Below are 15,000 nucleotides of genomic sequence, written 5' to 3'. Positions count from 1 at the left end.
TACGAACTATACCAGTGGCAAAAAGGAATCAATTAATACACCATAAGGAAATAATGCTTGCTATGAATTCCGCAACTTTTCAACATGTATGACATTAGAAATAAAAAAAAAGTTTACACTACTTGGCACGTCCACGTTGAGTCTGAGATCTGGACGATCAAAAAGAATCATGTCACATCATATTTGAGCGTCCTGTACGGAAATCGAAATATATTTCGTTGTATGTATGGTTATTACTATTTTTAAGGAATTACTTAGTAGTTAATTATTTTAGATTTTTCATTAGTGCCCGTGTCATGTAATTTATAATAGTAATAATATAATAAATAATAATATAATATAAGAATAATAATCAAAATAATATAATTATTCTCTTCTTTCTCATCAGGTCTGATATTTGCTAATAGCTGGCCGATGGTTCATATCTTGGTTAAAGTAAATGTTTTGCCCTAAAAATACTATTTTTATTATTTATGATAACCAAAGTGATTTACAAATCTTAGTATGGAATTCCAACGTTTTCCAACCGTATCTCGGTTCATTTTTCAAGGACAGGTGAGCGTGAACCTGATTTGGAATGGGTCGTTCGGCGGTATTTATTGTTCCCAGGTGCTCTGTCCTGATGCGCTTGCGTTTCATTGGCTGAACAGAGGATTAAGTCCCTAGTCAAGCCGTCTTGCAGAGGTGGAAGCTCGCACGCTCTTTCCGCCTGCGGACGCTGGAGTCTGGGAGCATAGTATTGGGACAGGGGGCACTGAGTTGGTCCGTTTCGATCGGACTCTATGGTGCCGGCGGCAGCGCCCTATCGTGCCACCGTTCGGGAGGAGTAAGTCTCTGGAGTGGTGTTAAGGCTGGGTCCTCTCCTTCCCGATGTGTAGGCCTCTAAGAGGCGGGAGGCGCGGTGGTCTTCTGCCTTATCGATAATACCAATATAAGATAATGTCCTTCCGAGTTATCCTGGTATTTGTGGACGTTTTTTGCATGATTTATGGATGGCGCCTTCCTGAGCGTGGCAGGATATACTTTGGAAAATCGCTCGTTGTCATGCCACTGTAGGGCGCCGGGGCATTACCCGGACAGGGCATTTGGATTGGTAACAACGTTTAAGTTTTCCTTGAGAGGGTCCGGCATCACAGGGGCTGGGGGTTGCTTTTCATAATCCAGTCCCGTGTCTTTCCTTGCTTTTATAGTAAATGTCATTTTACTTTTTTCGCAGGGTCCCGTGGGGGAGAACATTCCTTTCGATGATGTTACTAGGGCTCGTTTTCATCCTCTTTGTATTTCTTGTGAAATACTCCCTTGTAAAAGAGAGTGACGTCTTCAAGGGCGACGGGCGAGGCTCCTGCTGGTACCGGAACTTATCGATTTTTCTGCAAGAAGAACAAAATGAATAAAATATGGCTTTTTCGATGTCCCGGTTGAATACCCGTTGTTAATAGAACTTGGCCACACGTCTAAGTCATGTGCGTGTCCTTCGGTCCACGAAGAGCAGTTGTGAGAGAGCTCTCTTTATGAAAGGCGCTGATTGCAGTGCGTTTGTATCTCTCTGGACACTCGCTCTCGCCGTTCAGGCACATGCCTAGTCGTGGGGTTTCGTATACACTTGTGGTTACGAGCGTTCTTCTTGTTTGCCCGAACGGAACGTCAAGGAAGGGGAGGCGACGGTCAAGTCAATGCTCGATGGTTAAGTTGAGTCCTGCTGTGGTCGTGGAAGGCTTTCGCATGGGCGCTCTCTTTCTTCCACCGTGTTTTGGCACTGATGAAGGTGTCGTCAATTATCTGACGTGCATAGACGTTTTTCTCGATGGGGCGAATTTAACCCTACGTTCCCAGTACCCCATGTAAAGTTCACGCTGAAAATACTCCGAGGGAGAACCCTCGCTACGCGTCTTTTTGCGTGTACATATGGCCTCGTCTGGGTGAGAAAGGGGCCTTTTTCGTACATATTTCAAGAGTTTTTGGAGGGCATGCTCAGGGATGTTTATGGGGGCGTGGAGTCGTCTCTGTATACACGATCCAGAACTATCTGGATTGTTTCATCCACGGGGACGTTCGTGAACGGGACTCCCACGTCCCATCCGATGGCAATAAACTCCTCCGGACGGTGTCGTTTTCAGGGCTTCGATAAACTAGGCAGAGGACTTCAAACTGTGGTCATCTGGAACGTAAGGAGTCAAAATAGCATTCCATTTCTTCGCAGCTGTATTGGAGTCGTGAATTTGGCTAATGTGGGGCGTAACGGTTTCCCTGGTTATGGCGTTTTAACACTTCCCGTATATATGCCAAGAAATCGTAGTCCCCCTACATTCGCAGCAGTGAAGGCAATTAGAAGCTGCATTTGACAGTCTCAATAATCCTATTGGCCTCACGTTTAATGTCATCTACCGGGTTCTTAGTAATTCTCTGGAATTTGCTGCTGTCTGACAGTATCTCATCCAACTTGTGGTGGTATTCTCAGTGCGGATGAGTACAATTCAGGGTTTTGTATCGGCCCGACGGACGGTGACATCCTCTTCGCTCGGAGTTCTTGCTGCTTCCTCAGGCGCCTGTCGATCACATCACTCTTGTATCACCGCGTTCCGTGAGGGCCTCGGCAAGAGGAGGGCTGCAGGGCGTCCGTGGTTCGTATGGTGTCTTGATCTGCATGCTTGTGTTATGGTGTCGCGCAGGTACTCGATCTCAGGCTTCTTCCATGGGCCCCCCTTCGGGTCGGAGTAGAGAATGGCAGTTTGAATCCGCATACGCAGAATTCTGTCTTGTTCGGCGGTAGGTACATAGTCGGTCAAATTAATATATTCTTCTCTCTTCTGCGGGACCGTAGTTTTTCTACGTTGAGGGCGACCAGCTTCTTCGTATCGTCCTCATTCTCTTTTCGGCTCCTTCTCATCCAGGCGTGCCAGACATTCATGATGGCGGTGGGGGTGGAGCCCGTTCTGGGGGAATCGTCTCTGTTGGCCGTTCCCTAATTAGCATCGCCTCCGGCACACCTCGGATGGCCTGCTACAGGTTCCTGCTGTTACTGCGACGGAGGTTGTCCCACTCGGTGTGCAAGTTCTTCATCTCATCCTGGAGTGCGACTCTGTCTCGTTCCTTCGCCGAAAGTTGACGTTGAAGCAGGGTCCTCCTGAAGCTCCTAGTGCCCGTGTCTTCCTGTGCAGATGGGTCATGTAGCCGTAGAGTAGTATATGAAGGTAGGAGACCCTCTCTTAAACATGTTTTGTTAAAGATGATGGCAGCATCAGTGGAATTGATTTTATATATGGTCTTTTCAATTCTTCTTATTATTATCTTCTCATCAGTGTATACGAAACCCACGAACCTAGGCATGTGCCTGAACGGCGAGAGCGAGTGTCCAGAGAGATACAAACGCACTGCAATCAGCGCCTTCATCAAGAGACTCTCTCACACTGCTCTTCGTGGAAGGACACGCACACTGAATTAGAACGTGTTGCCCAAGTTCTAATTAACAACGGTATTCCAACCGGGACATCGAAAAAGCCATTCGCAGAAACATCGATAAGTGGTACCATCAGGAGCCTCGCCCCGTCGCCTTGAAGACGTCACTCTCTTTTACAGGGAGTATTTCACAAGAAATACAAAGAGGATGAACGAGCCCTTCGTAACATCATCGAAAGGAATGTCTCCCCCACGGACCCTGCGAAAAAAAGTAAAATTGATCATTTACTATAAAAGCAAGAAGACCAGTGGCCTGATTATGAAAAGCAACCCAGCCCCTGTGATGCAGGACCCTCTCAAGAAAACTAACGTTGTCTACCAATACAAATGCCCTGTCCGGGAATGCCCCGGCGCCTACATTGGTATGACAACGATGCGATTTTCCAAGAGGATATCCTGCCACGCTCAGGAAGGCGCCATCCATAATCATGCAAAAACGTCCACAATACCAGGATAACTCGGAAGGACCATTATTCCTAATATGTATTATCGATAAGGCAGCAGACCACCGTCGCCTCCGCCTCTTAGAGGCCCTACACATCGGGGAAGGAGAGACCCAGCCTTAACACCACTCAAGAGACTTCACTCCTCCCGACGGTGGCACGTAGGGCGCTGCCCGCCGGCACCATAGAGCCGATCGAACGGACCAATCAGGTGCCCCTGCCCAATACTATGCTCCCAGCCTCCAGCGTCCGCACGCGAAGAGCAGTGCGAGCTTCCACCTCTGCAAGACGGCTTGACTCAGGGACTTAATCCTCTGTTCAGCCAATGAAAACGCAGCGCCCATCAGACAGAGCACCTGGGACACAATAAATACCGCCGAACGACCCATTCCAATCAGTTCCCGCTCACCTTTCCTTGAAAATGAACCGATGATACGGTTGGAAACGTTGGAATTCCATTACTAAGATTTGTTTAATCCCTTTTGTTATCATAACAATAAATTAGTATTTTTAGAAAACATTTCTTTAACCAAGATATGAACATCGGCCAGCTATTAGCAAATATCAGCCCTGATGAGAAGAGAATAATAAGAAGAATTGAAAAGACCATATATAAAATCAATTCCACTGATGCTGCCATCATCTTTAACCAAAACATGTTTTAAGAGAGGTCTCCTACCTTCAAATAATAATAATAATAATAATAATAATAATTTGTTTGTGTAATTGTAATTTTTAAGTGTGTTATAGATCATATGTTTTCTGTAAAGAATGAGGAACGGAATAAAAACAAGATTAATTACAAAATCGTAATGGACGATTATGCAACTGGATTTACTCAAAGGATCAAAACACATTTGCTTTGTTAATTCCAGCTCCAGTTCTCACGAGGAATAAAATAATTCATGGTAAATTTCGAACTGCTCATTTGTAAATAAAAGAAAATAGCAGAATGTTTTCTTTAGTTTTTTTTTTTTTTAACCCAGGGCTGCATGGCCGGGTTTGGTTTGAAGAATAAATGTCTCTTCATTTTTGCACAGTCGAATAGCTTATTTGAGTTTTGCCACTTCGAGATAATAGCATTTCTAATGCGATGTTAGATACACTTTTAATTTCATTATGAACAGGAAAAATAATGACCCAATAATAATTGTAAACAGACACGAATCGCGTCTTCTATTTCCATTATTGAACTAGCCAATTATAAAATTTGGGGTCGTTTAGTTGCCAAACTAGGTACTGGACGAATTCTTTAACAAGCGAAAATCTGCCCAAAGAATCGTTGTTTTACACTTGATCTTGAGGCCTGGAGCTTGGAGTAAGTAACTGTATTGATTGATCAATTCCATTTGTAATTTACTGGTCGATTCATATTCAAATTTGTTACTTCTGTTTTGATTGGTTTTGTTGTAATATACTTATTATTGTTTTTTTGTAAGTCGTAATGTAAGTATAATTTAATTTTAATTTAGGTCTGTTGACATTTTCTCTATAAAGTAGGATAAAAATATTGTAATTATTTCATTTGCAGAATGAAATGTCTGTAACGACTTCAACGTCGTGACGTTACATGCCTCGTTCGTATGGTTGGTTGAGGTGTCAATGGTCTTATTCTGATTGGGCAGGCGCAAGCCCCCTGCAGTTGTGCTACATTTCATTTCCAAGTGCTCTGCGGAATCGAGGAAACTTTAAAGTAAGTTCGCTCCAATTTGTGCCTTGTGGTATGTAAATTGTCCTCAAGGTCAACTCGTTCATAAATTGCTTCATTGTCAACAACAGCAAAAAAAAAAAAAAAAAAGTGTCAACGAGTTTAGTTCGCGAAAGCTGAATGTTTGAATGCCTAACTAGTTGGTTCCGTAAATGACTCATCGTCTAGAAAAGTGGCTATTATCAGTTATCGACCCAAGTTGGTGTTTTGAAGCAATTTGAAGCAATACTTCTTGTGTTCCATTTCTCATATAACTGGCTCACTGATTCATCGTTCGAGTGTTGTACTGCTGTTTACTGTTCATCTCGTAAACATGCCTCCCAGGAAAGTGAAATCTTCGACTCAGAAGAAATTTGGCATTGCCTTTGAGACCTGGACTATTGAAAGTTTAGATGCCGAGGCCATCTTAGCAGATGCAGAGAACGCCACTGTTGATGATCTAAGCTTATCATTGAACTCTCTTCGTGAATCATATAGTGATTTGAAAAGAGTCTCCGCAGGCAATCTGACTTGTGACGAAACTTTGAAAACATTGCGTGATGCGGGTGTTACCTTCCACAAGCTGAGGGACGCAGATAAATGAACGAATGGAAAAGCTATCGGTAAAAGAGGACATTCCTAAGCATGCTAATGCGGTCAGCAAATCTAATTCGTCATTCGTCCAATTGAAGAAACTTTCTTGTCCGACGTGGGATGGTGAAGTTCGATCGTTATAAAAGATTCAAGAAAAATTTCGAGCTATTAGTTCAGGGCCAGATGTCTGGGGAGATGGCGCTTTAAGACTGAGAGAATCATTGCGAGAAAACTCGAGAGAAGGCCTCATTGTTCAGTCGAAATCGAGCTTGGATGAAGCATGGTCAGCATTAGATTGTATTTACGGAAGGGGAAACACCATCCGTGACGCAGTCCTCAAGGACGTCATGACATTAGGCCTGTCAGAAGCGAGTCTGATGCAGATGGTCTTCATCGTTGGTAACGGAACTTACTGTCGCTAAAGAGGACCTGAGATCGGTAAACCGAACGTCTGCGTTAGGTGAGTCGGCATTTTCCATCGTAATGGAAAAAATTCTAGTAGAACTGCGCAGGAGAATCGACAGAAAAATTCTGGCAGACGACCTTGATGCTGAAGCCTCCTTTGATCTACTCTTAGGAATGGCCGACACGGCAGCCTCAATCGAAGAAACAGCTAAATTGCGAGCAGAAGCTCATTCTAGTTTACATTTTCAGAGAAGAGCCGACGATGGTTTAGCAGTAAGGACAGAAACATTGGTAACAGCGGTTCGAAAGGTGTCAAGCCTGGCAAGAATGGAATGCCCAAAAAAGGGTAACAGTTGGAAGGAATCGAAAACCAGGAAGCCAAAAAATTCCCCATCTTCCGTTCAATCGTGTGTTTTTCATTCTATGGCTGATCACCAAACTTCTGAATGCAGAGTGTTCCTAGGTCTTTCATCCATAAAAAAAGAAAGAAACCTTGAAAGAACATAACCGGTGTGAAAAGTGCTTTGGTTCTCACCCTCTCAAATCAGTGCAGAAATAAGCACGTTTGTCAGGAGGTTAATTGCAAGATGCCAGACAACCATCATACTCTATTGCATGCTGCTTGCCTAGCTGCGTCAAGCCTGGTTTATGGTCCTGTTGATTGCGAGAAAACTCCGTCATCATCTAGGCCAGAACACAATGAGACCCTAGTCATACAGCCTTCATGAAAAGGAAAGGGAATCTTTTTGAGGTTTCAGTTCTTTATGATTTGGGAGCCACTGTCTCACAGATTCTGAGCTCGGTGGCAAGGGAAGCTTGTATCAAACCAGTATCCAGAATCAAGAACTTAATGATGAGGACTGCTGGGGGGAGCCAGCCACAAGATTGGGGACCGTCTGATCTGTACAGCATCCCACTCTACGATGCAGAAGGTAACTTCGTGACTGCAGTTGATTGCATTGGTGTCGATTACATCGGTGAACTTGATGGAGGCAGTTATCATGCAGCTGCTGACATGTTCAAAGATGATGTCGATCCATCCGAACTTTTAGAGCCTGTTCACGGTGACATCGAGTTGCTCATCGGAGACAATCATGCCAGCATATTTCCGTGAACGGTGAAGACAAGAGAAAACCTTGTTTTAGCTGAGACTAACTTCGGGTTCATTCTACATGGTTCTCACGAGACATTTTTTGCTGCCGATTCTCATGAACCAAGTGTGATGCTATCGGAGCTCCTCAATAGAAAGATTTCTGCTGTTCTTCTGCAGTCAGTTGCAGTAAGTCATGCTGAACGGCTGAAAAGGGAAGTTTCCACAGATAAAGCCCGGGGCAATGGCTCCGTGCAGCAGGTTGCAGAAAATGGCGGACAGTCTGTTCTTTCAATAAAGACCAGTGCTGAGACTGTGTTTGATCGTATGTGTGAAGTAGAGATGGTCCAGTTTGTCATCGGTGCGACGCGTCCGGCATAAACTCAGAAGAGGAGCGAAGAGTACAGACATACAAGAGTTGTCTCACCTACGACCCTGAACAGAAGATATTCGTTTGCAAGTTACCATGGAAGGAAAGCTTCCGTACCTTGTCGGACAATCGACCTATTGCCCTCAAACGCCTAAATTCGTTAACACGTACCATGTCCAGAAACGAAGCTTTAAAGAACTGGTACGTAGAAGAATTTGAAAAGTTGATCAACGACGGCTATATGACAGAGGTTACAGCTGAGGAGGATATGCAGTGGAAATCCAATGGTGGCAAAGTCTACTACATCTGTCATTTCACACTTTAATGAGCATAGTTCCTCACCCACTCAGAATCATATTTTGATGCAAGTGTTCCATTTAAAGCAAGGCTATAAACTCCTTGTGGGAACCACCACCAAATTTTGATTCCACCAATCCAACCCTGCTGTTAAGGTTCCAGGAAAGAAAAATACCAGTTGCAATGGACATAAGTAAAGCATACTTCACTGTTCGCCTTGAGACAGAAGAATCTCATCTGCACCGCCTTTTGTGGAATCAACTGGACAAGGAGAAGTCAGACGCTGCGATTACTACGAAACTCCTGGGGAACTACTCCGGCAGGTGGTATATGCAGTGTAGCAATGCTCATCATAGCTGAGAAATTCTAGGACAAGTGCCCACAGTATATGAATTCGTAAAATCGAACTTGTATGTTGATGATGGTACTACAAGCGTTGATGATGTTTCCACGGCATTACACTTGCTAAGGAACTCAACATTGTCCTCAGTGAGGCATCCTTCATCATAAAGCATTTCATGATCGTGGAAGTGAAAGTGATATGATGCCCACAGAAGTGCCCGGATGTACCTGACAATGTGGCACAGACACCAGAGCAGGAAAGATCCTGGGTATAATATATCATTCTACCAACGATGAAATTTCCATTTCAGGTAGGATTAACTTCTCAAAGAAAAGGAGAGGCATTAGATCAGAGGAAGATATCAGCTTAGAAGACTTTGATGATGCCTTCCCTGACACTTTCAGTCGAAGAAATTATTTACAGATCATAGCAACCATCTATGATGCGACGGGACTTGCAACTCCGGTTACCATCTGCCTGAAGTACGAACTAGGTCAAATATTCCGCTTCAAACAGGAATGGGATGATCCGATTCTAGATGGTAATGATGACCTACCTACAACCCCAAAGCAGTCGGTGTAAAGAAGTGATTCGTTCTATCTACGGTCTAAAAAGAAGTCAGGTTTGTTCACTGTCTTACACCGGAAAACTGCAGTTGGCAAACCCACTCTAGTAATTTTTTTGTGATAGTTCTCAGACTGCCTATGATGTCGCGTACTACAACTGGAAGTTGGAAAAATGGCGAGCGAGCATGTTCTTGCCATGTCAAAGGCAAAACCTTGGCCACAAATTCCGACGTTAACGATCCCCCGTGGTGAGTTAATTGGATGTCTGCTGGGTGCCAGAATGCAACAGACTATTGTCAAAAAATCAAGCTTCATTTTTGAAAGGGTAATGCTGCTAACTGACAGCACCATAGTTCTGGGACAACTGCGTCATGAGCCCTACAAGTTCAACATGTGGACAGCCAGCCGTATCAGTGAAATACAAACTCTGACTGATATTCGCGATTGGTACCATGTGGACTCTGGAAACAACGTTGCCGATGATGCGTCACACAGTCTTAACCCATCTGAAATGGAAAGGAAAATTACAGATGGCAAAAGGGGTCCAGACTTCATGAAGAAGGACATCAACGAATGGCCAATCAAACATGCAAATGAAGTTCATGTGAAGAGAGAAGATCTGGACATAAGAATAATAGATCCACGGATGACCATTGGAAGATGCAAGTCACTATGTGTCCAGATTGATGGTGGAACAAATGAAGATTATTCAGTTATTCTTGATATCCTAAAAACATTTAACATAACGGTCGACAAAAATGACAGCCTGATGAAGATTAAACGTCACATCTCTAGAATCATAAGATTTATGGAAAATGCTTCACAACTTTTCAGAGATCGACTGAAGAGAACAGAAGACTACCCAGTTGCCATTAGTAGTATTGAACGAAAGCAGAACGTTCGAGATGGTTTGCTGAAAATGATACATTTGTGCCTACCAAGCGTGAGTTAGTAATATCAAAATTGTTTCTTATTCAACAGGCTCAGCAGTCGCTACCGTCAGATGTGGAACGGAAGCTAAAGTCACTGAACCCAATACTGGACGCCGACGGTGTGTGGAGAGCACAAGGTCGTACTGGTGCTGCTCTATCAAACCCGCCTGCGATTATACCATACTCTGAACCCTTTGCAGAGATCTTGGTGCGTAAATGTCCCCAACCGCAGCACTCTGGTGTGGATACTACTCTTGCCCTAGTACGTGAGCAGTTCTGGATCCTCAACGTAAACGTTCGTCAGCAAAGTTGTGTCGCAGTGCCCATATTGTCGCTTTTTACGGAAGAAGATCGCCCAAGTAGAGATCGCTCCTCGTAAGGTGGAACAACTCGTGCGATCACCAGTATTCGAGCATGTGGTAATTGACATAGCTGGTCCGTTCAATACCATCGCAGATCGCCGTGAGACGAGAAATTACCGGGTAAATTCTGGTAAAGCCTGGATTCTGGTCATCGTGTGTCGTGCATCTGGTGCGGCCCACATAGAGGTCCTTGAAGGTTATGATACCAACTGCTTCCTTGCAGGTTTCGATGCTTTCACTAGAATCCGCGGAAAACCTACGTCTGTGACTGCAGATCTTGGTTCACAAATCCGTGGTGCTGCAAACGTCATGGAGAGCCTTTGGAACCATACCAAGATGGCAAGATTCGACAAATCCCGAAACAACAACCTGGCACTTCGTACCATCTGGAGCTCATTCGTCAGTCGGACAAGCTGAGAGGATGATCAGAACTGTGAAGAATACTTAGAAGCTGTCAATGCTTCGAGAAAACCTTATTTTACTAAATTGCGTTTGCAGAGACTAATGTAGTGTTGCTGATATGATAAATGATAGGCCTTTAGGTGTTCATAGAAATAATGTTGCCAAATTAGACGCTGTGAGATTACTACGTCCAAATGACCTTATTTCGGGTAGATCAAACGGTGATATCAGTGAACTTTTAGATTTCAAGTTTGGCTAAAACACCTGAGCAAATAGAGTACAAAAACAAAAATACTCGCCACTGAATAAACTTTTTTTAAATCATTGGTGGAAAATATGGTATGATCAAATTTTTCCAGCTCTTCTTCCCAGAGAAAAGTGGTCAGATTCCAACCGGGGAGTAGAGATAAATGATATTGTAATAATCAGAGATACTAATCCTGTGCGTAACAAGTGCATTGGGGCGAATGTTGTTTCTGAAAACAAGTCGTCTGATAATATAACACTTCAGTATCGGTGCGGTATAAGTCTGATGAAAAATCTAAGTTTGTCACTAAGTCGGTCAGAGATTTGGTTGTCATTCTGAGGAACAATGAACGTACTGATTTGTAGACATTACAGTAACATACATGTGATTTTCAGTTGCATATAACGTAAAATTTTGTTACAAAAAGTGCAATTTCATCTAATTGAGCACTTTTCTATATGTTGTCGTTTTGTTTCATGTTCTTATTAAGTAAAAAAAAAAGTTAAAAAAAAAATAAAAAATTAAAAACGCAAAAAAAAATTCAAGTTCCTGTTTCTTGCTTATATATCAAATGAGATCAAGTTTTATCTATAATTCTAGTATGTAATTTGTTACAAAAAAGGTTCAAAAAGGTTCAAACGTGAATTTTTGAAATATTCATGAAAAAACGTGTATAATTTATAACAAAGCAAAAATTAACCCGAGATAAAGCTCCGGAGTGTAAACAGACACGAATCGCGTCTTCTATTTCCCATTATTGAACTAGCCAATTATAAAATTTGGGGTCGTTTTAGTTGCCAAACTAGGTACTGGACGAATTCTTTAACAAGCGAAAATCTGCCCAAAGAATCGTTGTTTTACACTTGATCTTGAGGCCTGGAGCTGGGCGGTTCTCTTTCGAGATCGCCATTAATAATTTAGAATAAGACTCGCGCCCCCTCAACTAAATAGCTTGGAGTAAGTAACTGTATTGATTGATCAATTCCATTTGTAATTTACTGGTCAATTCATATTCAAATTTGTTACTTCTGTTTTTTGATTGGTTTTGGTGTAAATATACTTCCTTATTATTGTTTTTTTTTGTAAGTCGTAATGTAAGTGTAATTTAATTTTAATTTAGGTCTGTTGACAGTTTCTCGTAAAGTAAGATAGATATTATTGTAATTATTTCATTTGCAGAATGAAATGTCTGTAACGACTTCAACGTCGTGACGTTACATGCCTCGTTCGTATGGTTGGTTGAGGTGTCAATGGTCTTATTCTGATTGGCAGGCGCAAGCCCCCTGCAGTTGCGCTACAATAATAATGTCGATTTATCTTTTCTAAGTTCCAAGAAGCACAATATTTTTTCTCCTTTGCAAATTTTCTTTGCCGAATGGCCCAGAAATGTAACTTCCACTGTATCTTCGGGAATTTGGAAAGCCGAGAAGCAATTAGATTAAAAGAGTCGAACTAGGGTAATCGAACCAATGCTCCTAGTTAGTGAGGCAAGATCCTGTTAACCAATGCTCCATAATTACGTATCCACACACCACACACACACACAGGGACACACACACACTCTATATATACTATATATATATATATATATATATATATATATATATATATATATATATATATATATATCCCATATATATATGATCTCGAACCTTTACAGGCTCGAGTGAAAATGATTAAACTCGGCGAGGGTGAAAGTTTGGATTCATACGGGTACGATATCATGATACCGTCAACTGTCACTGAAGCTGCTTGTCCCATTCACAGTGACGTAATTTCGATAATGGCTAGTAATTTCAAGTGCCTTTTAGGACTTAATGAGAAATGAATATTTCTGATTGCTTTGTTTATATTGCCATATAAGAAATAATTCTTATAAATTTTTCTTGCATTGCCATGATTTATAAAAAATTCAGGCTAATGCAAAGAAATGTGTTATGCCATTATAGTAGAAATTCATGATTACAGGTTTAATCATTAAGACTATTTCATATTCAGATAATACTATAAAATTATATGATTTAATTTTCCTGTATTTACGAGAAATATTTTTATCGCTATTCATTTTTACAGAATCTGATGATAATAGTTACCCACTAGTTTATAAACACAATCTGAATGCTACCATACACTGGAAGATTGAAAGCAGTTAATCTGTAGTGGGTAATAAGAAAGGTAGCAGGGTGTGTGCAAAGAAAAGGAAGCCAATACGGGAGGGTATGTATGGATTGTTGAGCCAATGGTCCTTTATGGAAGTAAAGTTGTTCTTGACTGCTAATAAAAACAGATTGAAGCCATTAAATTGAATCGTTTGTGCCATAATGAGAATTGGAAGACTGGAAAAAGTGGAGAAGCACTGAAGTGGTAAAAGGGATAGCATATGTGATAGAATGACTAAGAGTGCTTTGAAATGGCTTGGTTATGTGAAAAGAATGGAGGACCATAGAGATAATGACTGTTGCGTTTTGAATTTGGATCCACCTCCTGTTAAGGGTAACTGCTCAATGTTGAAATATACACACACATACTTTTATGTACTATATATATATATATATATATATATATATATATATATATATATATATATATTATATATATAATATATATGTGTGTGTGTGTGGTGTGTGTGTGTGTGTGTATGCGTGTGTGTGTGAGAGATGTGTATGTATGTATGTATGTATGTGTGTGTGTGTGTGTGTAAACGGGATAATTTGTTACATAGTATATTCAAGTATAACTATTTACAGGTAGCTATATGATGTAATCTCGCAGTATAATCTGGCCCATTCAGTATCTGTATTAATGACTCGTGTTACGCACGCATATGCAATGTCGCAGAATGACATGAAAATGTGGACCGGGCTGCTATTTGAAATGCATGATTACAAGTGTCATTATTCATTGCTCTGATAAGGAAAACGAGACATACAAAGTGCGCCTTCTCATGCGTGTTGTACGTAAGGTGGACCTTTATAGAAAGGGGAACATGACTTAGAGTAATTATTTCTTTCGCAAATCAGGTGAGAGAGTGCGTGGCGTAAATTGACATTTCTCACTTTCTAATTTGTAAGAGGGGAAGACTTCTAATTCCGATTTTTTTGCTTGCTTTTAAACCAGGTTTGCTGTGATAATAGCATTCCCTCTTCTTCCGCGAATAGTAATTTCTTCTCAGGAATGATTTTGTTATTGTTATATGTACTAGACACTAGTTTTCAGAACAAGATACGATTGCAAAAATTAAAGTTTTTATCAATATGAGATCATGAATAAATGGAATACATGTAATCACATGTAGATGCATATGAGCATAGATTTGAATTAAAAGAAATCCGTTTGTCGAAGAAGAAAAGCGAAGTTTATTGCTATCTAAACAAACATGTGAAACTGAACGTGCAAATACAAAGTTATGGATTTTAGAGATAACCAAATTCTTGTGAACGGACAATGATCCCATTCCACACAAAAGGTCCTATTGATCCCTGTAAGATTAGACTAGCATGAAGAGATCCTTCGAAGCATGGTCATAAATCACACCGAAGGGCCGTTCTCTCTCTTCGACGATAAACACGAGACTGAAAGTAGAACCATAAACTTTTCTCAAAGAGAAATAATGAAATTGCAAAGGACTCCACATCATCAACTCACCGATATTTATTGCTAATTAAGGTGGGATCGTTAAACGTGAGAGAATCACCTGCAAGCACATTCACTCGCCAGACTCAGCCCCCCCTCCCCCCCCCCCCCTCTCTCTCTCTCTCTCTCTCTCTCTCTCTCTCTCTCTCTCTCTCTCTCTCTCTCTAGTCATT

Source organism: Macrobrachium nipponense, chromosome 3, assembly GCF_015104395.2.
Source record: "Macrobrachium nipponense isolate FS-2020 chromosome 3, ASM1510439v2, whole genome shotgun sequence".
NCBI classification, from domain to species: Eukaryota; Metazoa; Arthropoda; class Malacostraca; order Decapoda; family Palaemonidae; genus Macrobrachium; species Macrobrachium nipponense.
The sequence above is the reverse complement of the archived record's forward strand: the minus strand, read 5'-3'. Positions refer to the sequence as shown.